At 35.4% G+C, this 25,993-nt stretch overlaps 1 protein-coding gene across 1 annotated transcript in view; it reads right to left on the reverse strand.

Annotated features, from left to right (window-relative positions):
* ADK (adenosine kinase) overlaps positions 1–25,993 on the reverse strand; it is a 269,180-nt gene that overhangs the window by 209,098 nt on the left and 34,089 nt on the right. The gene's annotated exons all lie outside the window — the stretch shown is intronic.

The following is a 25,993-nucleotide window of genomic DNA, read 5'->3' on the forward strand; positions in this document are numbered from 1 at the left end:
ATTTGTTTGCATATTTGAGGTTCAAAATGACCTAAAGTTCAACCCTAATAGCATAGTTTTGCCCTTAAGGTGTATTAACTTTAGATGTTTACCTTTAACAAATGAAGTTTAGCCAGGCAGATGTATTTAAACAGATTTTATTGTATTCACCTTTAGCATATTTTAAAAAAACAAAATAGTGACATCTTTTCAGAGTGAAAAAATGACTGCTATCATCAACCCTAGCCTTCCTTCCTCTCTTTGTCCCAGCCCCAATCTCTTCACAGAATATGAACAACTGTTTGGGGATAGATTTGTCAACTAGCGACTTACTTGTTTAAAAGGTTTTGATTTTTAATACCATGTCACCTAATATGAGCATTTTGATGTCTGCAGTACTTTCAATTTAAAATGCTGAATAATGAGCTACTTAGCTTAGCAAACTTCCAACAGGCAGACAATTAAAAAGAACCAGGAATTAAATTACTACATATGCTTTTTGCAGTTAAATACACTACTAATTACCCATCCATTCAATTTTTAGCAATTGAAACCTCAAACGATAGCAAGTAGCTCAGAGTGTGGGAGGGAACAAAACAAACAAACAAACAAAAACCCCAAAAAACAACAAACAAAAAACACCCACAACAATAAAAAAACAACCAACCAACAAAAAAAAAAACCAAAAAGAAAACCACACACACAAAAACCAAAACCAACCAACAAAAAACCAAACCAAACCAAAACAAAAAACACGACCTGAGGTCTCCCAACAAATGCTTTTCAAGACAAGACATATTTGAGCCTGTACTGCTCAAATCACAGTTATTTTCTTATTCCTTGCATATCTACAAGCATGCCAACTGGTACTTTAAGTCTTTTACCTAAAGGCATCTAATATTTCTATGTCTGTATTATTTAATGGCACATTAAACCTTATAAACTTAGTTTATTGTTATTGATCACCTATGGAAGCAGCTGTCAATCTAGATGAGTATGTATTTAAATACTTGTAGTTTCAATGAATGCCTGTATTATGAAGATTTCACGGTGACAGCTACGTAATCCAACAAATAATCTGAACACACTATTTTATGATTACTTAATAGGTTAAGACACACAACAGCAACGGTCTTTCAGTATTTCAGATGGAACATTAAAAGACTTAACTCCTTTGAATTAAGATAATACACTCAACACCTCTAAAGGTCTGTTATAGAAAATAGAATCAAGAGTTTGTACAAATGCAAGAAAAGTAATTTTTGCAGGTCATTTTCCATGACACATCGAAAGGACGATATAAATTGTGTGGGTTTGATCCACAAGAGCCTGATAACTAAGAATGACCTCAAAATTAAGAATGCCAATAGCTTTTTATCTTAAGAAGATGAACAGTTCGATGCATATTTTTCAAAATGTCAGCAGATGGCACAGGCAGCATGGGAAAACTGACTTTGTCTGCTGTAGGTCTGACCTGCAAAGAAAAGACTGTCATTCCACCATGCCTCAGAAACACCACATTTGCTTTTAAAAAACTCTCCATTTTAAGGAAGGAATTTTAACTGTAGAAACTGCAGGCTCAGGAATACTAAAAAGAGCTCCTGTGTGTGCTTCAGGTCTGTGCTGTTATCACACTTAGGATAATTCACGAAAATTAGAACCTTATGAGCAAGACTGAATAATATTTTTTTTCATGTTCTGCAACTGTTGGTCTTTGAGTATTTCTTAAGGCTGTGCTATATCTGAGAACTGTGACCCTTCTCCTGACCTAGCAACATGCCATTACCTTAAATAACAGAATAATAAATCCCACAATCAGCACCATATAGAGAGGCCCCTATTTTTGATACCATGAATTTGTTCACCACATAATAGAGTATTATAACAAAAGCAAGTTTACATTTGCAGCAACATATGTTTTCAGCTGTGATGCTGCTGATCAACCATAGCACTGAGCAAATATGTGTTAGCATTTTGCTCAGTTCTATCAGCATTTATGTCTGTCAGTTGCTTGGTTTTTTTTCCTCCCTTTTTAAGAAAGGATTGACTGCTAACTGAACTTGATACTGAAAGGTGAGCCTTTTCGGTAGCTTCACTTTTGACAGAATTAATGGCTATTGAAGTATAAAAAGGTGCTAGAAGAAACTATTTTATAAAAGAATACAAACAAGAAGAATAAAATCTTACGCTTTTTTTAAAAAACAACAACAACAACAAAACCCACACAAGATACACCAACTTAGATTATAGGAGATAGAGGCTTATTTTTAAAAGGCTCTCCTCTTAGATACACCATACCATTACTTCAAACTGGAGACAAATCTTAGAATTTCCCCCCAGAAAGTTTAATTCCTGACAATTTCACTGCTGTGTTTGCCACTCAACTCCTTCATAACCTGAGCATCACTATCCATCTTCTTTGTGTCCTATCACCAATTTACATTTAAACCTTACACTACTCCTTCTCTGTGTAGGCATGATTTCCTGTACTATACAGATAAATGCACTCTTGTTAATAGTCAATCCCTTAATAGAGCTGCAAAGATCATTTGTGTCAGCTGTCCCTCTGACCAGTTCAATTCTCTCCACACCCCTTTTCTAGCCCCTTCTCAATCATTTCAAGCAGAAGCCACTTCTCTACATTTTCAAGGCAAAGCTTTGCAAAGCTTTCAGGCACTGAACATACCATCCTTCATTCAGTACGTTCACATTTACAACAAGCCTCCAGGCACAAAGCAGTCAATAAAAATACCTTTTCTCTCACTAATCCATGAGATCATCCAATGTTCAGTTACTAGAATTTCCTATGAATACTAGCAAATCTACTTTAAATCTTCCTTCAAACTATTTTTCAGCATATCTAAAAACGTCATCAGCAAGGCTGTGTGATTTCCCCGAGGCTATTCTCCAGCCTAATGACTGGCAATCCTCTCCTGGATCAATACTCATCTCTTGTAACTCGCTTTATACACAAAATCTAAGCTGGGAGTATTTTTGGAGCTGGGAGTATCTTCTTGTTCTATGTTACACAGCAACAAATATAGTCAGTTTAGCTCACCATAGTTTCCAAACAAAACTGACAACAAAAATAAGCACATTAAATATTCCCTACAACTGAAGACAGACAACATAAGGAAATGGAGCTACACTTACGAATAATGGTAATGCTTTTAGGTTTTGGGACACAATTTCTATTAGACTACAGATAAACTCTTTTTTAAGAGTAAAATGGCCATACAACAACATTTAACTGTCTCATAGAGAGACCATCAGTAAAAAACACTTATAATGCATATGTCAGAAGCTACTTATCTGCAAGAAGTAAAGAAAAGTAATCTCTTGCTTTTCAGCAGGGTTTTTTGCCCTGGGTATCTTTTGATATATCTGCTTATTACCCAAGATGAACTCAACAGCATACATCAACAGGGAGCTACACATAAAAAAAATCAGCTGCCCAAAACAGCTTGAAAAGAGAGAAAAACAATTTTTGCCCTTTTTGCTTTTGTGTGCCAGATAATGACACCCTGAATGTAAGACAATAAATTTGTTATTTTGTATAATAATAATACAGTATTTCTACTGGATTGTCAATTCTTGTTTGGTCTGACAAAAACCTTCAAAAACATTAAGATGGAAGCCTCTTAGCTAATAATGAAAAGGTTGCAAGTTGCGCATTATTCTGTAACTTTTTTCCTTGGAAGGAAGTTGGGGTCAGGGAGACAGCCTTTGTTGATACCTTTAGACAAGAAGCAAGACTAGGATTTGGTATGTTTTCAAGCTGTTGGGCAAATTCTAATTAGACTTTAATTACCAATCATAATTAATGGTGATTCTGACACAACTCCCAGATATTTCCTTTTAGTTGCAAGAAGTAGTCATATTAAGACATTGCAATAGCTTAAATGTTCAGCTGTGAGGAGAACCAGACTCATACACTGAGACTTAGAAGTGTGATCCTTTTAATTGCATTTTTTAAAATCTACTTAAATCTTCAAATTAAGTAACCTGTGTCAGAATGTCTATGAAATCACTCTATAAATTAATAATATGTGAAAGAGTGAGCAGCACATTATACTACCTGTTTTAACAATATTAAAATCTCAGTAAACCTAGAAAAGTACCACTAAATATTATTTCCAGTTGTTAAAAAAACCCTCAAGGTATGAACCAACACAAACACCTAAACAATGCCAAATCTTCATCCTGATTGTTTTGCAGAGCATGGCAGAAGTAGTTATGCAAACATCTGGACAAGCCTGTTGTCTGTCACATTCTCAGTTTCATCACAGCCTGGGTCAATGCCAGAACGATGAAGGCAGCCACTCTGCCAGGCAGATGGGGCACATGTTGTTGAAAGACAGCCTTTCCTGGTCAGTGTTAGCAGGCAAGCTGAAGCCCTCATAATTCAAGTAAAATCTAACTCAGATTTACAGGAAAGGCCTAGTCTTAAGATGTGAACATTATAATTAAACCACAAGATTTTAAAAGAGAAGTAAAAGGGAGACTACTTCACGAAAAATACTGTAGGTATAAAGGCCACAATATTTTTAACTCTAAAGAGTGTACCTAATTTCCGTATCTAAATTGTACAATTCAGTGGTCAAAGTTAAAACACTAGAAAGGATAGTTGTACATATTAACTATTTCATCCCTAGTTTTTGACGAACAGCCAATTAAGATGGAGATGCAGATATAATTGGTTGTTCTTACTTAAAATTGAACCTGAAACAGCAAAAATACTGCTTTTTAGAAATGAGGTACAATCACAGAGGTACATAAGAAAACTCTTAACAGCTGCTCGGCAATGAGTGACTTCACTGAGAGCTAGTTCGCCTTATTAGCTTGGCACAGAATTAAAGAGTCTGGGAACGGGTAGGGGAGTAGAAAGAAAGAATGAAACATGCTAAAAAGGAAGTATTGGAGACAGGTTAGCACCATGGACATAGAACAGATAGCTAAATGTGTTAGGAATATGACTGCTACAACTGAATATAGCAGATAATAATATTTTTCTCCCTTATTTACTAAAATCCAGAAAACAGTGACTAATCATGGAAGTATTTACTGTTGGAAACTAGAACTTCACATAAAGTATTTTCCTAATCACCTCATCCAAACAAACAGCAAATGAAAAAGCGAGTAATTCCAACCAGGTTGGGATTATGAGTACCAAATGTTAATATATGAAAGAAGAAAAAAGTGCATAGGCAAATTGCAAGATTCATAGCTTTGAAATATTGTACCACAAATGTTAGTGAGGTTGAAAAAAATGCACTTAAATGTCAGTTTGATAAAAGCCAAAAGAACATTTTCCACATGTGTTTGCATTTAGGCATATTGAAACAAGATGGAAAAAGTAACAGTCATTCAAATGTAAGGTTAAAATAGCTCTTAAGCATCATGATTTAAAGACATTTCTCTAAGTAATTTATCTTTTTTCTCTTTTCTCAGCAAAGAGTCAGGCTAATTTATGCAAGTGTTCTTGAAAAGCTCCCCCTTATTCCTGATTATTTGGATATCTTCTCCATCTGCATAATTTTAAAAATGTAAATGAGAACACTCAAAAGTATCAGCCACCACAAGGCAAGTTTTTCTGTTGGTATTCTGAAATGAAGTAGGAAAATATAAAGAAATTATACCACTAGATTATTAATTGCTTACATTTCTGATTCTGCCACTAAACACTACAAATACGTACACATTTTATGTACACAGAGTACCTTCATGAACCTTAAAATCTGTGTATTATATATGGTTACTATAGTATAGGTCAAGACAACTAAAAATTGTCTCCATTAAATTTCTAATCTAAACATTTTTAAAGCTTCATCTGAGGATAGGTAAACAGAAGTACCACTAGAAAATTTTCATCAGTTCAGTAATTCACAAGTTTATGCTTTCCCTCCACTGGCTTTTTGGAAGATCTTCCAAATGATCAGTCAAGACTCAAAAACATAGCAGATAAATGTATGAACTTGCACCAGTATTTGCTACAAAACACTGCAGACAGAAATAGCTCCCTGCCCATACGCATAACCAATTGGGTCAAAAGATGTTGCAGACAGGAAAAAGCATGTAGCATGTACCTTCTTCTTCCTTGGATGTGCCAAAGTATGTTCTGGAGCACTAAGGAACGAGGTCATTTCCTTTGTTATTTCTCAACAGTATTACAAAAACATTTACATGTGCTCCTAATGTTCCTAGTATGTATTTGGCAGCTTGTATATAAGAATACTACTTCTAAAACAACTGGGTCATTTTCTGTTTGCTTTTCATATGTAGGAGGGGAAGAATACATGCTTTCTGAGACCTAACAGTAAATTTCTTGTGTCCAAATTTCCTTGCTAACTAACCAATGAAAAAGCAAGTTGTTTTTCATATTAGAAAGTAGTATGTCTTAATCCTTTTTAAATCAGTAACTTTGTCCTACAATAAAAACATTGGAAGACAAGTAACACAGATTGGTTTTGAAAATAAGGCTAAATTTACAAAATTAAAAGCAAATCAGAGGTCATAATCCTAATTAGGCAACAATCATGTAAGACTGCAATAGATGCTTCCCACTTGGCACAGCAGACAACAGGTGTTGACTGTCAATAAACCTTTAGTGAACGCTAATTGAAACTGCTCTTTCATAAGCATCGCCTTACTCCAGCTCACATCAAACTCAAAACTTATTTGCCAAGAACCTTTTAATATTAAAAGTATTCAGTCATCTCTATATCTTAAGAGTTCATCTTTGCTAGAACTTAGATTACCTAAAGCTGTAGTGCAAATCATGCACACTTACACCTGGCAGAGAGAAATATTTTATCATATTAACCTTTACAACTTGGAAATTTAATCTACAGATAAATCAAAGCAGTGAAATGGTAAAAAATAAGTTAAACAAGTTGCAACTTTCAGGTTCCAATTCCAAATTGATAAAATACCAGCATGTTTTGCAGAGCTGTTCCAGAATCAAATTATAAACTGTTTCCATATATTGCTTATATTAAGCATTTTATCTGAGTAATATTCTCTATTAACACCAAGTCAAATACAATGCTGACACTTGTCAACCACAATCTACATTTTTTGTTCTTCACAATAATATAAATATTGCTAAAACATTCTTCACCCCTTGTGCTATTTTAAGGTTTTTTTTAATCAGTAACCAGTCAGTAAATTTAAACAAACAAAAAAAACCAAAACACCATCAGGCTATTTAAGTAGACCAAGAAGACAGTAAACATCGATCCTAGGCTCCTATTAAGATGCAGTGAACTGTAATAATTTTTCTCATTAACAAATAATGAGTGCAGAAAACCCTGCTTTGAGCACAACCAACAGTAAATAGCAAGATTTCTATTTTAGTTGTCTTTAAGCTCTCTGTTTCTCAAAGCAACTCTGTCTGGAACATCCCTTAAATATCCACTTACTCATAGTGGGTAAAATCATCCATTTCTGTAGCTCAAGAACACAATTTTTATTACAAGCACACATGCATAGTCCCATATATGTTTCCTTTTTGTAAGTTTTTTCTAATTACATAATCATGTGTCCACAGCTTTATTTTCATAAGGTGGGGATTTGTGGCACATTGGTGTGGGGACAATGTAGGGAAGAAGGAACCAGAACTGTTCAGAAGGGATAACATGGAAGTATATTGCTTTCACTTTTGGATGAAAACCTGACTCTCCTACAAGCAGGAGTCCTTATGCTGGTGGGATAACATTCAAGGACCAGATACATGGAATAGACCTCTACCTGAGAAGATACGTAAATTGCCTTATAGGGACACATTTATGGGACAGTTACAGACTCAGTGTAGCATACTCAAACTAGCCATAGACAAATAAGATAGGGATTAGGAAGCTGTCTTGCCACAGCAGCCTAATGTTTAGAAAATGTTCTATTTTCTAAAACACAGTTCCAGTTTTCCTATGCCAACTTCCTATCTACTGCAATTACATTGATTCCGACACACTGGCTTATATATACTTTTGTCAAGTGTTTTGACTGCAACACTTTTGTCTGTGAAGTAGATAAATGCCAAATTTCTAATAAGGAAAATATTAATCTTTACTAACCCAGTCTAAGCCCTGTGGATTATTTAGGAGCAGCACACACTGTTAATATCAGGATCATTAAATTTGATTGGTTTCATACATTCTGTAGTGTCCACTGCAACATGAGAAGAGGGGCTAAAACAGTATAGGCTGTAAGGGTTAAGAGGAGCTAATAAAGCACAAATATTTATCTGAATGAGGTAATATGAAGAGTTTGTTGTGGGTTTTTTTTAAATCTCAATATTCCACACTTTGCACACTTTAATAAAAATAATTGTTTGCACTACCAAATTCTGGCGTTTCACTAATGGAAAAAATGAACAGTTTAACAACCAAGATAAATTACTCTTACAATAAGTTTTCTACTTGAATGGTGATATTTTCAGCTGCCAAAAAACAAAAAAAGCCTCCTGTGCTGTACCAGCACAAAACCTTCAAACTTTGAGAAAAGAGGTCAAATGATTGAATATGAACTGCACACAAAGAGAAAGGGAAAAAAATATTCTTCAGCAGCTATCAAAACAAAGATGCTGATGCTAGATAGTCTTTAAAAATAGTACACTGAATGTCCATGAATTCTGGGGTCCTCAGAAAGATCCAAGCCTTATATAGGGGGCTTATCTAGTTAGTCTTATCAATGAACCACAGAACAATATCCTACTTGAAGTGAGGGGCCCAGAACTGTACACAGTACTCAAGGTTAGTCTTCTAGATTTTGAGATTTTCACATACATCGTAATACAATAATAATAATAGTTTGTGCATGCGTATTCTAACAGGGAGGTAAGTCTAAATTTCAACATATTTTCTCGTTGAAGACTTAGTTAAATGACAGAATATCTCCTGCAGAGATTATCCTCTTATTATTTGCTACAGACCTTCTCTGAAAGCAAGAAGCCCATTTTCTCCAGATGACTCATGAGGAAGCACAACAGAATGAAGTGTTCCAGGCTGAAATGCCAGCAGCTAAAAATAACTCATCCCACAGCCTGTGACAATTCAGTCCATCTCTTCGCTCCACAGGCGCAGCATCAGAGGGTCACCTTTTGGGGGAAAAATTAGCATATGCAAGGAACAGAAGAGGGGGGGGAACCACACCCAAAAAAATCAATGCTCCAAGCAGCACTAAAAGGCTTATTCCACAGCAGAAACACAATTCTGTGATTTATGGATTGAGAGGAAAGACCGGAACATTTGACCCAAATATGACAATACTGAGAGGCTCGCTCTGATAAATAGCTCATTTTGACTTCCCTGCCACTACAATGCTAACAACACGTTTAATGATACTCTGTGCTAGTCCTCATGCTATTTTTAAGAAGCTTATGGTCAGCTGGTAAGTTTCACAGAATTGCACCAGCTCTTTGACTGAACAGTATTTCTAAAAAGCATCATTTCACTACAGAAGTTGTGCATGAAAGAATTTACATCTCCATTCCCAAGCAAGCTGGAAGGTAAGAGAAAGAAAGCTACCTTCTTACCCTGAGCCCTGCAAATATTAGGGGGAAGAAAGTAAATCTGTCTTTATTGAGTACAGAAATACATTATTTACAAGGAAATATGGGAACTCAGAAGCTACAGACCACTGAAGGTTAATTTCTGTGTCTGAAAAGCTGCTGGCACAAAACACCAGTGCATAAGCACCTGGTAGTTAATTGTCACACAGTGAGCATTCATTTGATATCAATATTTTCATTACAAATCAACAAGCTTTTCCTTCTTCAACAAGAAAAGTAGCCTGGTATGGAAGAGGAAAAGTAGACATAATAAATCTCAATTTAAAACATGTTCCTTGCATTTTCTCATGTGAAATTCTCGTAAGCAAACTGGGGAAACATGAAATAAAACTAAATATACTTAAGTTGTTACACCAGTAACTGAAAAGCTCGAACTCAAACTATAATTTTCTATGCAAACAAATTACATCTCAGGCTTGGTCCAGATGTGATTAACCTGTTTGGTTTTGCAGTCAGTATTTCTTAGAAAACCAAGCACCTAAACTTAGCAAAACTTAAGTTTTAGATTAAAAACAAAAACAAGCAAACAAAAATAAACCAACAACTTTGCTCAACATTCCCAATACATTTAAGAAAAAAAAAAAGTTTAAAACTGAGAGTTAGTAAGGACTAGCATTGATGAAACAAATTTAATAAACAAGGAGCAAACAGACCATAACTGCAATTAGGCACCAGCACCACTGAGGTGGAGGACTGGGGGAAAGGTGTCTGAAGGTAATGGAGGCTCAAAATGTAGAAAGCAGTCAGCAACCTAACTATTGCAGCACCTGGGGGAGCCAGGGTAGTAGGAGAGCACATTTTTCTATAATATAGTAGTACGGATGACAAAACTTAGATACAAGGAAAATGTACTCTTTTCTACTCAATAGTAATGAAGACCACAACTATCAAGTCCAATTTCAGCACCCTGCTTTGAGATGAAAAGCAGTTTGGAGAATTAACTGGAAGGCAAGCAGAGTAAGAGGCATTAAAACATGTTATATAAAAATATATTGAAGACATTTAGTTTAGTCAAGAAACGCCCAGACGCAAGATAAACTGAATAATGACTCTTACAAACAAATCAAACATCACTTCTTCATACTTCTTGCAGACAAGCAGCAATGAGCTTAATTAAGAATATACATTACAGAAACCTAACCACATGTAGGGAGACACCTTACATACGGGGAGGGAGAAGCTCCTTCACTCACATTTTTAAAACAGCTAGACACTTTCAGATATTTCAGCTACCTATGTTTAACTCAGTGCTATACAATGAGCTTGAGACTCAGAACAGGTCTTTGTGTCTATAATTATAAACTACAGTAGAAAACTGAATAACATTTCCTCAGGTTTTTTTATCTCTAGGTTGAGCACTCCTTTTATCTTATACACGTAACACAAAAGCTTCCAAGGAAGAGAAATGAACACCACAAATGGAAGTTCTGTAGAAAGTGCAAGACAACAACTTGATTCAAATATTATCTTTCACATTAAGGCCACAGAAGATGAATAACAGACAGCTGTTCAAGAAATCAAGCAACTGTGATGAAGTTCTGCAGAAACGTGAAGCAATCACAACCACTTCCTCAAAATAAAATATCCAGAACTTGAAATAGTACCCAAATCTACATTTGGGGAGAGGGAAAAAGGAAAACACATGTAAGAATAAATTAAATTTAAAAAACAGCAAAAAACAACAAAAAACCCCACATATCTTTTTGCAGTATCTGTACATAATCAACTATTAAGCATAATGAGAATTATTCAAGAGGCCACAAATACTAGAAAAATACCTCAAACAGCAATTTTGACTAGCTATGCAAGACCAGAATGAGAGCTTCCACAGGCAAGCCTGAATCTTCTTAGGTTGAGATGAGAGAAATTTCATTTTGAAGAAGACATCAACTTCATATTGAGTGATGTACAGGTGCATATGAAGTAAAAATAGTCCTAAAACAATAATAGACTCTGACCTAAATATTATTGCTCTCTTACAAGATTGGCAAGATTGAAAAATCTTCTCTGCTTCTCCTAATAAAGGGAGAACATCGTTACATCAGAGTGAAAATCAGTAGTATGAACACAAGCAGCTTTGGTCTTCATCATATTAAAATAGTGAGAGACTGAAATGGGTAAAGAGAAGAACAAAAGGCATAATCGAAGACATGGAAAAGTTTCATGTTAAGAAGATAACCAGGAAAGAGTCTAGGAGAGTCAAATATGCAAAGAAACAAGATCGTCAATGGAATAGGTTGTGAGTATTCACATAATCTCATACTACAAGAGATAAAAGGCATAAGTAAACCAAGCTAGCAACAGATTCCAAAGATGGAAAAGAATATACTTCCATGAAACGTACAGTGAAGCCATGGCACTCTTTCCATAACAGACCATTAATAAGCATACATATAGCATACTGAATTCAAAACATTACTAGATAATTAACATACTGCATGTATTTGCTAAGACAGACACTACCACCACCCCTCAAAATAAAAATCTTACTATCTCTATTTCACAGTGTCTAAGTATTACTTACTTGTTGGAAGCTGGGCGAATATTGAACACAAATACAGAAATTCAGCTGTTTTAAGTAGCCCTTGTCACTGTGAGACACTGTTTTGTTACTAAGAAGACTTGGGCAGAGTATTAAGTCTTTGTTAGTGCAGCTGAACTTCTTGCAAAAAAACCAACAACCCAAAAAACACTGGCCTTTATGCCAAGGGCTGGCTGGTGATGTTTGCCCCATTACAGAAAAGCTACCCAATTCCAACACATTTCAAGTATATTTTCTGTAGCGCATGTAGTCTTGTGGGATGGATCCACTAGAGAGCGCATTACTGAGTGGAGAACTTAAAGAAAGCTTCTCTACCTATCAGGAGATGGTGCCCTGCACATTTGAACATGCCACACTGTAGGGGAACACCTCTGCAACACCTTGACTTTGTTCACAGACGAAGCCTATCTTTTGCTAGCAGGATTCATTAGGAATGAAAATACATTTGATCAAATAATTAGTTCAACTGAAGCTACTTGTAACATTTTCTATTTTTGTATGCCATATTTCTTTGAGTTCAAAATTGCAACCCAGGTGGAATAAGACCAACAATTAAACCAATTTTATATATTTTATTTCAATCCCTAAGGATTGAGGCTTTAAAAAATGTTCTAAAGAGGTTTTTATGAAAGTTACAATGAAATAATAAATTCAAAATTAGAGTTTTCAGTTTTAATAAATAGTTTTATATCACAGTGAATGGTTTGCTTGAACAGAGTCTTTTCCTAGTGGGCAGGAACAAAGCAGCTTTGAATTACAAACAATGCCCTGCAGTCAGTAAAACTCATGAGGTATTAATTTACAGTTTCATCTGTGATCAGTTAAACTATATGTGAAATCTTAAACATCTTTTAAAAAAACACCGCAAATAGCTCAATAAGGTATTTTTTCAACAGTGCTTTAACAAAAACCATACAATCTTAGCTTCTATTGTCACAACAGAGCCAAATGCAAGTTGTGGTTAAAACCTGCATTCTAGTAATCAAATAATACTAAGAGATTTTACCCTTCAGTAATATCTAAGGAACTGAAACAGAAGTACCAAGTATGGTCTCCATAACCACTTTACTCAGATTTTTAACTCATACAAAAATAATAAACGCAAAAGTAATAATAAAAACAAAAAATAAGCCAAGTATCAGAAAAAATGTGTATAAGTGTATATATCTATAAAATATATATTATATATAGCAAAATAAAGGTTTTTTTGCTACAGTGTATCTAGCCATATATAACAACAGATGGCAGTTTAACCGGTCTAGAACCAGGGTACTGCCAGCTTATGTTCCTACGTCCTTGATCTCTTCTTCCTCTTGTGTAAAAGCAAGTATGTTGTGGCTACTCAAAGTCACAACTACATTTACAGAACTTGCTTTTGGGGGAGACAGTTCAGCAGTGATATTTAATTGTGGTAAAATGTGAAAACTGGGAACATCTGGAACATTGATACTTCTCTTAAAAAAGATTTATATTCCTAATATGCATGTATTTTTTAGAAGTTTGCGTTCAGTGTTGAATTAACTTCTCATAATTGTTGAGAAATGCACCCATTTTACAAAACTTTGTTGAAAAATATATTTTTTATTAATAGGTTCTCTTATTATAGAGGGAAATTATAATATCAAGCTTTAAATAGAAGTCCTTTATGAGCAATGTACATTAATATAAAATACTTGAAAACATAAGGAAGGTTTCCCAACAGTCATCATAACTTCAAGTAGCTAACACATTTAGAAATACTTGAATGGAAAATTTAAGACTAAGCCATCAGTCACAAAGGTTATTTACAACTGCAAGACAGTTTTCACAAAAGTTTTTCACTTCCCCATACAACTAGGGACATAAGCATATGAACTTTATCACTGCATAAACACGGAGTAGTAGGTTAGCATAGATCATGACTTAACTATTGCCTCTGTATCACACAAATCTAAACGCCTACTGCAGAAATGACACACCACTTGCTGCTTTTCAATTACTTGCAATCAGAGCTACTGGAATGCTATACAGAACATTATCATGAAGACTGGCACATACCTAAGGGTGTCAGTGTAAGCTGTACATGTGTGCATGGTTTTTGGGTTTTTTTAACGAACTCCTGAAACAACTAGTTATATACTGTGAACATAATGATACCATTATAAATTATCATCACCTCATTAATAAAATACAGTAATTTGATTTTCATTCATGAGGTTCTTTTTCTCCACTTGTAACTCTGTTCTCCTTTACTGATTAGTAGCAGTTATAATCATTCATTTAAATACAATGCAACATGTTATTTGAGGAAATCAGTAATGTTATACATTCATTAGATGTCCCAAAATTCAAAATATTACATATGTATAACTACAACCAAAAAAGGGCAGAAATTAACTTACAACACATTTCAATTAATTTCTATTTCCTGGACTTAAAACTGTGGATTTCTCAGTTGACTGCTCTATTTTAATGTGAAAATAGCTGAACCTTAGGCAAAATTGCTAAAGTTTCATATTAAAACACAATGCAAAATGGGTTTGTACACAAAAAAAGAGCTACACATAATGTATGAAACTGTATTAATGATGCATAAAATCCTTATGTTAAGAAGACTCTGTTACAAGTCAAACATTTTAAAGTTAAGAAAAGCTGGAAATAAGACACTCTTGTGTGTGCTGCTTTATATTGCAGCTCCCAGTCCAGCTAGCAGCTGTACACCTTCTGTATACACCACTTAAGCAGACAGAAATACGGAGTTTCTCAGCAGCATTTTGCAATACACATTTCTGTTATGCAGCAGTTGTCTTCAAATACAAACAAACGCATTTTCATAGGATCCCACTGAGATGAAAGATATCATTATCCTCTATCTGTGGGAGCAAAGGTAAAAAAATCTGTAGATCTTGTTTCCTTTTTTGTTTTCTGGGCTATCTTTTTCTTTTCTTTCTTTAAATAATTTTTCATTTGTCTAGTTTATGTGAGCACTTTTGGAAACCTTATTAGCTTTGTGTGGCATCTCTGTTTTTCAAGTGAACTGCACCCTGACAACTCATCCTAGACCTTGGGCAACAGAGCCTGCAGATGGCCTTCTTGCACATGTGGATACATAGGAGTCATCAAGTTACTCTTATATGAGGAGTTATATACTGGTAAAGCTTTTACAAGTCTGAACAGAGTAACACCTACTTGGCCACTAGCATTTACTGTTCTACCAAGGGCATTGAAACTTTTGGCAATTTTAATTTAAAACTAATCACTTAAATAACATTAGAAGTTAGACAATTGCCTATATTAGACAATTAGATATTAGCATTCAGAATAACCACCATGATCTGCCTTAATGTATTATATTATCAGTGGTTTCAGCTCATAACAATAATCTGCTCACAAAGAAATAACTAGTTTCAGCTGTACTTCCCCAAGGAAAAAAAAAACCTTTTCTAACACATTATTGGTAAGAAAGTATTTTATGTACACTCTGGCATTGTGGCTTCCTTTATTTCCTCCTACTTGAATGCACCTTTTTTTTTGTTAATACAGTAGAACTGTTGTATTACATCTGAAACTGATTAATGATGTACTGTACCAAGGTAAATAGAATTAAATTAGTGTATAATTGATTAGTGTGTAATTGGAGCAAAGCTGTAGATTTACCAACTTTAATTAGGATGGCTTATTACAGATAATTTACATTATCATAATATAAAACAGCAAATAGAAGTACGTGGTTCATCAAAAAGCTTAACTTAAGATCGGGTAGACAGACTCACAGATTTGAGAAGCATACAAACTAATGCCTTGCAAAGTTCTTTAAGACAGGTAAATCATAATAAGTTAAGTCCTTCAAAGAAAGGCAAATTGCTGATTAACCTTTTACCCTAGATTTCCTAAGCAATTAGACTGTTAATACTAATTTACTATAATAAACCATTCTAATAGAAGAGGGTATATCTGCAACGGTGCTACAATTAAATATCAAATCCTTTTAGTCAATACACAATATTGCCAGACAGACCAGGAAGATGACTCCTGCTCTCAAAAATAGGGAAAAAAGGAAGAAACAAACCTTTAAAATTAAAGTGTACAAAGTATATGCATCTAATAAAGCAGCAGAAGGAAATAAGCAGCAGCAACTCAGCTACCAGATCTCATCCATATTTTCTTGATACTCATTTAGATGGTAACATCAGTCTAGACAGAGGGGAAAACTGCACATTTCCCTGAGTACCCTGCCACAGTAATTATGTTCATTATCTTGCATACTAACAAAGATATCATAATCTACCAGTGAATAATTCATACATTGTCCAGTCCCTCTATGATGTTCACTATTAATGGAAGTACTTACAATGCAAGTTAGAATGCAATTTTTTTAAAGATGCATTTACTACATAAGCAAAATCTTTGAGTCAAGTAATTTTTTCTTTAACCATTAATGAATTTAGAAACCAGTAGAAACTTTTTTTAAAATCAGTTTCTTATAAATTTAAATTAATACCAAGCAGGGAAGTGAAGCAGCCATTAGGCAACCTCACAGAAAATATATCTATGTTTTAAGAGGTTAAACCTTAACATTTTTAAATTGTAAAGTAACAACAGAGTGAAAATGCTTTACTAACAGTCATTGGTCCTCCCCACTTCCTACCTCCCAATTCGTACTTTATTCACTACCAAGATTAAATATCTTGCCACTTGTTTTATCTAAATACTTGCCATCTTTCTTACAGAATCTAAGCAAACACATTTAAGCAAACACAATATAATTGACCTACAACCAATAATTACAGTATTTTTCTATTATCAAAACTACATTCATTATCTCCATACCTAAGATTTTGCTTCCCATTTTCACTGACCCTTAGAATTTTATTACACCTGCTGAATTTAGCATAGAAAAGTTCAAATGAGTGCATCTTTATGCATTTTAGAATTGCTTTAGGTTTAGAACTGCCATAACTTGTCTAACAACCCACACATATTACTTGATTCTCTGAATCAATGTACTTAAGTTTCAGTAACTTCAAAACAATAAGGTACAAATCCTCTCTCAACCTTTTCTCCTCCCTCTGCTCACCTCAATCTCTGTACTGTCCCCTCCTAAAGATTTTTAAAGGCTAACTGCTTATCTAATTTAGACACATTTTTTTCTCATCCAGGTTAGCAGTAACATTGCTCTCCCCATACATGTGGTATTAAAATGATGATGAGATTCATGGTAGTATCAAAATTGATTATAATGTTGATTGTTGTACGCTTATTATGAGCACTTGCAGCAAATCTATTCACACTAAGTAAATAAAATCAGTGTCCTTTTTAAGATAATGATTAATAACTATCCAGGTTTCATTAGCTCTTGTAACAAACAGTTTTGGCAAACTGAAACACCAAAAATTAACAGACTAATAAGATGTTAATTAAAAGCATATCCACTACCAGTATCCTTCAGCATCAAGAAAATACTTAGCATAATGAACTGATCATCAGGCTCCTCTCACATGTGCCCAGGACCATTAATGAAGGATGCTACTCTGTGTACCTTCAGGCTGCTCAGCCCTGTAAAACCTCTACTCTCAGTAAGGCATAGTTAGCATGTGTCCTCTGTAAGAAACTGGACATTCACAAATACAGGTCTATTCTTTGCAGTATGAAGAATATAAAACCAGAAAAACCTCAGTACCAAGATGTTCAAATTCAGTTGTACACAGAAATGCTTCAAGTTTAAGAGGACTCTGAGGATCAGAGATCCTCAATGACAGGAACGAAAAAATACATTTGTTGTTACTATTAATTGATATCTGAAGAAACAGAATTAACTGTCTCAAGCGATTACAAATTTTCTATAACATAAGAGTATTTGTCCACATCATTTACACTTTGCAATCTGCTACTTACATTGCTTCAAGACTGCTATTCTCTAAGTTTGGACAATTTAATTTTGTTTGATTCAAAACACAAACTGCATGTTTCAACATGGCCTAACAATATTTGCTGGCTCCACAAAACTAGCCACAGGATTAACAGTTGACCCAGAATAGTACAAGCAATTTAAAAAATTTAGAAACAAAAATAGAGTTCAGATTTTACTTTCACACACCTCTCCCAGCTGCTGCTTCTCAGGGTAACTTCAGTATCTGACACCTTTTCAGACATTCAAGTCTACTAAGCTTCTGAATTTTCCTAATCAGTATCTTCTTCTGAATATATTATGCTGCATACCACCTCATTCATTATAATTGGAAAAGCCTTTTATTTAGGTTTTTATTAAATAAACACAACACTTGCCAACAGAAGCTTCAAAGCATACTAAAATGGGCAAGGAAAGAAATGCAATTGTTAAAAATGTGACAGTATATGGAGACACATTTTCACAAGAAATACAGAAATACTCAGATATATTAGATTTTCAATGAGTTATACTGAAATTTTTCCCTGAATTAACTGTGATAGCCCTTTTACTTTTTTCCCAGCACTACTGCCTCTCCATTATCTACTTTATTATACAAGTACTCATGCTACAGTTGGTCTCTAAATAAATCATCCTCCCATAAGTAAGAGAAACTAGTTCCATTCTTGAATTATGAAATTTAGATCAATTTTCTTGCACTTTAAATCAGTGTAACTAACGGTCCAATTTCAAATCAATTTGATGCATGTAATTTACAATAAGCATGCATGTCCTTCCTCTGAAAAAACAAGAAATGAATTCTACAATGACCTCATGGTGATTACAACAGAAATTTAGGCAAGTTAAGAACACTCAACTACTATAAGGTTTAAAAAAAAAAAAAAAACAACCTAAAAACACCCCAGACATGCCTCCACATCCAAAACCACTTGAAACTTAAACGACAAGCAGTACATAGAAGGTCAAGGTGCTCTTTACTACAGTGATCCAAATGTACTATCAAACTACTCATCTATGGAAACATGTCAGCAGGCCAAGGATTAAAAAACTGACTATTCAATAAATGTTGGTACTTTTTCACAGAAGCTCAGGAACGTAACTGATTTCTTTCTCACTCACTCAACAGTAACATGATAACCATACTTAACAGAAATTCAAGTTCACTAGTAACTCAAGGTATGGTAGATATAAAAAGTCAACAATACTACTCCAGGCTGAGGAATACAGTCATACAAAAAGCTTTAAATACTATACACTAGCGAATCTGGCCTCAGTCCAGATGCTCAAACTTAATTTCAAATGAGAAGTCATGAAAGGAAGTCCACAGGAGCAGGTTAGTAGTCTATCAGTACAAGAAATCTGAAGATGAATTAACAGACAACAGATCCATCATCAACAAACTTCCTCCTCCATGCTGTTAAAACTCGCACCACTTTCTTTCATGGGTGTCAAGAGTCCAGAGGGCAGCACTTCCCAAACAAGGCTGCTTATTTCATTCACAACTTAGGTGTTAAAACCACAGAACTACTGCCTTTCTTTCTTTTGCTACTCACACCAACTCTTTTTTTTTCCCATGTTCCACTGCTGTTCAGCATCTGTGAATTTTGCTTTACTTAATTGATTTAGCAAGCAGCAATTACTATCTAAGTAGTGCAAATTAAATTAAAAATCTAAATGATACAAAAATATCTCTGCAGTGGTATTCAAGTCTATAAAATCAGCTTGTGCTACTGCTGCCAGGGCACATAAGCCTGAAATCTCCATTACATATGCTGGTTTTAAAAAAATGTTCTGCAAAGGTAAGAATTTTTTTAGTAGCTTGAATGATAGGCTCTTGCTCTTCAAATATTAAAGGCAGCAGTTTCCAATTACTAAAGGCAGCAAAACAGCACTAAATGGCAAGAATGGAAAGACAAAACAATATAGGAATATTTGCCCATTTGAATAAAACTGCAATACTCTTCATAGTTATAGGCAACCACAGGTAATCCAGACTAGCCACAGAACATACACTTTACATAACAAAATCTAGACACACTAGGACACCCTCCTGCTAATATTAGCCTGAACTGCATCCTACCAAAATATCAGGTTGCCTAGATAGGGTGGATGAAGGGAGTCAGGGGGTAAAGTTAAACAAAAAATGGTAGGGAGAGATAGTATTAAAAATGTCTTAAGATCTAGCAATGTTAAGAAATGTGTTAGGGGACTCCACCATGTCCCACAACACACAAGGAAGTGAAAACCAAAAGAGATCTGCACTAGGAAAGTTCTTGTGTGTCTCATTACACATCCAGTGAACCATTTATACAACTTCAACTCATGAATATGATATGACGTGCATGACAGGCATAGAATATATTTTAATTCCACTAGCTACACAATACACATTGCCTCAAATCCTGGTGCACTACCATTACTTCCAACAAATCAAAGGGACATATATGTGTGAAACCAAGTTATACACATAAAGTGCAAGTTGGGATGCAGACTGGCAAAATCTCAAAGAACTGGAGGAATGGGAAAAAAAAAACACAACAAAACCCCCCAAAAAACCCCATAAGCTAACACAAAACATCCCTTTGCTTGCAGGAAAAAAAAGTACTCCCTCAACTGTACCCTACAGGCTAAAACCAGAACATACACTGAACTACCAGAAAGGAAGCAACCAGCTGTTATTACTCCACACTCCAGTTTATTAACAGTAAATTACAAAAAAAATCTTCTAAACAATCAAACAAGCATTACTAGTAACCAGTACATGCATTCCAGTCCAGTTCTGATTTTTCTCTTATCTTTAAATGCTGCATCAGTGGTTATTCTTCTTCAAGAGCAGAATGGTGAACTCTTCACCATGTCTTCACTTGTTTTATTCTTCAAATAAGACAAAAGCTTCTTATATATATTAACCACTATGAGTTTAGCAGCAGCAGTCCCATATTTGAAAGGTTAAACAATGCCACAGATAGCTCAACAGATAGCACATTGTCCCAAGAAGTCTCAGGTCTAAAAATATTTTCAAGCTCATTTATACAAAGCCAATGCTAGAGCCAGGTAACTAGCTGGTTTTAGGAGTAGACATGCACTGTATCAGTATTTCAGAGCCTCTGTCAGACTAGGTCTTGCCTACTCCCATAGCCTGGAGTCCTGGTAGACAACAAGTTATCCATGCGACAACAATGTGCCCTTGTGGCCTAGAAGGCCACTGGTATCTTGGAGTTCATTAAGAGGAGTGTTTCCAGCAGGTCGAGGAAGGTTCTCCTGCCCCTCTACTTGGTGCTGGTGAGACCTCATTTGGAGTACTGTGTCCAGTTCTGGGCTCCCCAGTTCAAGAGGGACAGGGATCTACTTGAGAGAGTCCAACAGAGGGCTAAGAGGATGATTAAAGGACTGGAACACCTGTCTTATGAGGAAAGGCTGAGAGACTTGGGGCTTTTCAATCTAGAGAGGAAAAGAATGAGGGGCTATCTAATTAATGTCTATAAATACATGAGGGTTGGACAACAGGAAGGCAGGGACAAGCTTTTTTTGCTTGTGCACTGTCAGAAGACAAAGGACAAAGAATTCAAACTCGAGTACAGGAAGTTCCACCTCAACATGAGGAAGAACTTCTTTACTGTTAGCATGATGGAGCACCCAGAGAGGTTGTGGAAACTCCCTATCTGGAGACTTTCAAGACCTGTCTGGATGCCTTTCTGAGTGATCTGCCCTACGTGGTTTTTGTTTTGGTTTGGTTTTTTTTGGTCCTGCTGTAGCAGGGGGGTTGGACTCAATGATCTTCAGAGGTCTCTTCCAACCCCTAATATTCTGTGATTCTGAGTTCATAGCAGGGGCAGATAAGGGGCAGATAAGGTGTGTCCCTGGAGCACAGCTTCTTTTTTGTTTTGTCCAAAAATAATTCAGTTCATGTACTTGGAGATCACTCTACAAGGGAAAGCCAAGTGCAGCAAGTGGGGACAGTTGGAAGATTGTTGGAAGATTCAATTCAAAAGTTGACATAATCCAAACTAGACACTAACATTAATGCCTCTGTGGAATACATCAGTTCAATCTGCCCAGACAACATCCAAATTCCCTAATGGTCATTTCCTCAAAGGCTCATTTTCTAATATTACAGCAGCGTTATATATAACATCCATTTTCCCAACTACTATTCCTGTATGCAAATGCAACGAGTCAGTTTAATTAAGAGACCTTCATTTATCTATTAACACTGATTGGCTTAGATAACCTACAATCTACTTAAACCAAAAAAGTGACACTTACATGAACGGGGCTGACTTCCAGAGCTGTAGTAATCAAATGTATTATAGGCAGCATTACACCTCAGACAACCATGATACTTTATTATCTTCTCCCAAAACCACAGACCTAATCTCTCCTTTCCACTGCAAAGTACATAGAGGATATAAGGCTACAGCAGGGAATTCCCCCCATGATATGTAATTTGGACTAAATGACTTGTCACTCTACCAGTACAAGAAGGGGTTAGGTTAACAGCACTTTGTATCACTTAAGGACAAGACTATGCAGCCTCGTTTCAACCTACATTTGCATAATTTAAGACAAGGGTGAAAGTCAATAAAATGAATGCTTCTTTCTGCTAAGAGAAATTGAAACATCACACACAATTTGGAAAGCAGTAAACGCAGTCCTCAGCTAAGAGAAGTTTACATATCATTATATAATACACTAAAAATAGCTATTTTTTATTTTTAGAAATACATACAATATTTGCAAACGTTTCTTCCAAGATGAACACCATTTTCAAGATGACATTTAATATGTTCAAATGTTCTTCATTGGGATTAAAGTTAATCCAATTCAACAAAGTTGCTTTAAATAATGCCAAGTATTCAGAGACAAGTCATGATGTAATATGAGAAATTTACATACTGCGTTTCCTCTCATTGCGGTTTTGAAGGTTTAATGCAAAGCTTAACATCTGCATATGCTTTCCCCCAGCCCAGTTGATTAAGGACTTAACAAGGAAAACTAACTTGTTTCATAATAATCAAGATACCATTTGCAGGATTTTCATTCTTTCATCCAACCAGTTTGACAATTTCAGCATGCCTCCTTTTAGATCAGTTTGTTTATCTTAAACCCCCAGATGGGTTTACCCGTGGTCTCCAACATTTTCTCCCTATCAAGGTATTTCTAGATTATTATCAAGCCTGGGACAATGTCTCTAACACTGAAGTCTTCACACCAGAAGAGGACAGCATATGCAGAAAGATGTTTCTGGCAGAACTCCAAGATATTTATGCTCACATATTTTGCTTGTGCAGGTCTGTCCCCACAGTGAAAGACAGAGCTCCCAGAAACAGGAGCCAAGCATAGCATGACTGAAATGGGACACATCCAGCACCCCATCTTTAAGAAAGAGTGGAAAAACTGGGTAACAAAGCAAAGCTAGCCTACATGTTGAACTCAACTGTTACATGGAGAAGAGATTAAAAAAGAATTTGAGCTAAAAAAAAAATTACATCAGAGGAACACTACAAATGGTCAGTTTTCCCTCTCCATAAAATGCACCTATGAATGGTTCTCACTCTTACAAGACAGAGAGTTGGAATAGAATCCCAATACACAAAGGAAAGCAAAGAGGTAACATGGGGTGCTAATCCCTAACCCTGAGTTTTAAGTGTTTTGACATAAGGAAATAGATCAAGAAGAAAAAAAAAAAAAAAAGACAGTTAGAAAAGAAGGGTTTAAATAAATAGAAATCCAGAAATAATCAGAGATGGTGCATGAATCTACACTAAGATACTGGACTCAGAAACATGAGGTCTGAACAGATTGTATCTTTAAAGAATTCTCTTTATTTACCAAATGAAGCTGGATGCTCTGAAACAATACCTGTTTTATGCAATCTATCATGACTACTGTACATTATAAATTTTAAAAAAGACATATGCTACTACTACATCTTGCTTTTTGAACACCCTATCTATATTCACGATCACACTGACTAAAACATGAGTTTGTGATGTGTTACCTCATTACAGTCAGAAAATGAATCTTTAGTAGTAAGAACTTAAGTGAAACAGACCTGTAGCACACTGAACATGAGAATTCCATGTGAGAACATATCTAGGATTTCATACTCCTTCAAACAAGTGATAATTCTGCTTATCTATTTCATGCAGAAACCGGAGACCATAGCAGCATAATCACCCTTTCACATGCATACCCAATCAAGAAGAACAACAACCCTAGAAAACTGAGGTTTATCTGGAATCATGTAGCTAGCTAGACTGATTCACAGATTTTGTTCCAATTACTGAAACTTTTTTGTATGGACAGTTCATTTTTGGTTCTATCATATAACATGAAGAAGGTAAAGGAAAAATTACACAGAGATACATAATGTCAAACTTTTTCCCCCACTGTTAAGTGACAGATGATTTTGTAGTAACCCTACAAGAACATGTAAGAAAAAAAATTAAATCACAAAATATATTAACCAAATGTCATTAATAACTCACACTGTTATGACACTGTCTATCAAGCTGTGGGAAACTGTCGTTTTCTGCCCCCCAATATCAGCTCGCGACACAAGCATTGCACAGAAGGCCTCCCCAACTTCAAATACAAGAAGACAGGTTATCGCAGGTATTTGATTCTTACAGACCTCTGTGTCCAGCTCCCTGGGACAGACTAAAAATGCAAAGGGCTTTTTATTCCATTTTTAATTTCTGAAACACATCATCTTCAGGTATCCAAAAGAAATAAAAATATATTACACTAAAACTAGTCATCCAGCTTATATTGCTACGCCTTTAGATACAATAAGACCAAAATTAGTTAAGACCTTTATTTACTTTTAAGCATTTTAGTTCTTTTTGAATGCCAAGGGATTTTTTAAAAATTTAAGTGGAGTATGAAGAGTTGAAAAAAAGAACGGTATCTTTAGCTACCCATTTGCTTGTATCAAGTGGGAAGAGTTATATATTCTGTTAAAGTAACTTAAACATTTTAACCAGCTTCTGTACAGAGAACTGAGCAATTACAAAGGAGTTTTTCAACTAAAATTAAGTAACTTCATGTTCTCAACCCTCAACACAAGAGAAAATGATCCATTAATTCCTAATCCTTTTAGATTATGCCTTTGACATACTTAGCCTAATACTTTGAATCTTTCCAACTTCTAACATCAGCAACATATCTCTACATAGGTGTTCTGTTTCAAGTAAATACACCCCACAGCCTTCAGCCCAACAGACACTTCAAGTAGAAGACAAATACCACTTATCCTGTTCTAAAAACCCTCACAAGAAGCTCCAAAGCATGCTAGCAAACTTCCTGTCAAACTGGCACACTTCAGCTTCCAGCAGGGATTCCCGGCACCTTCTCTTGATCCCCAACCAGCACCAAAGATCTTCAGTTAGACCTAATAGTACTGCACCATGTCCTGAAGCTTCTGAATAGTTTCCAAGACTTTTCTTAGAAGTAGTTTGTCTGCCCTTCAGGCCAGCTCCTCACAGTTTAACTTCATTCTGCCTCATCCCCTGTTCTTCAGCAGAGATCTAGGAAGAGAATGGCCTTCTCTCAGAGAATTCAAGATATGTAACATGGCTTTGTATGAGACCATACTTATGGTATCTCAAAAGTTTAAGCCGCCATCAACAATATCTGTGCTAGACAGAGTTGACAGTCACAAGAGCAAGTAAAATAAACACAGGAAAAGAGTTAACTGCTTGAGACACAGAAGAGAAAAATGAACATGAAGCATATTAGATAATTACACCAAAAGAAGCAGACTGAAATTACACCAGTTAGAAAAGAAACTTCACAACAGGTCATCTGACAACTGCAAGAAACAAAACAAACAAACAAACAAAACTAATTTTATTTTAAAAAAGCAAAAGTAATAAAATGAAAGGTAGATGTCCAGGACAGATGTAACATGAACAAAATAAGGTCTTCCACGTTCAGATGGAACAAGTAAGCAGCTTCTGATCTCAATAAGCAATAAGCATATGCAACTGCTAACCTCTTGAAAGATATACCT

The sequence above is a fragment of the Chaetura pelagica genome, unplaced genomic scaffold (genome assembly GCF_000747805.2).
Source record: "Chaetura pelagica isolate M959 unplaced genomic scaffold, ChaPel_1.0 scaffold166, whole genome shotgun sequence".
Lineage (NCBI taxonomy): Eukaryota > Metazoa > Chordata > Aves > Apodiformes > Apodidae > Chaetura > Chaetura pelagica.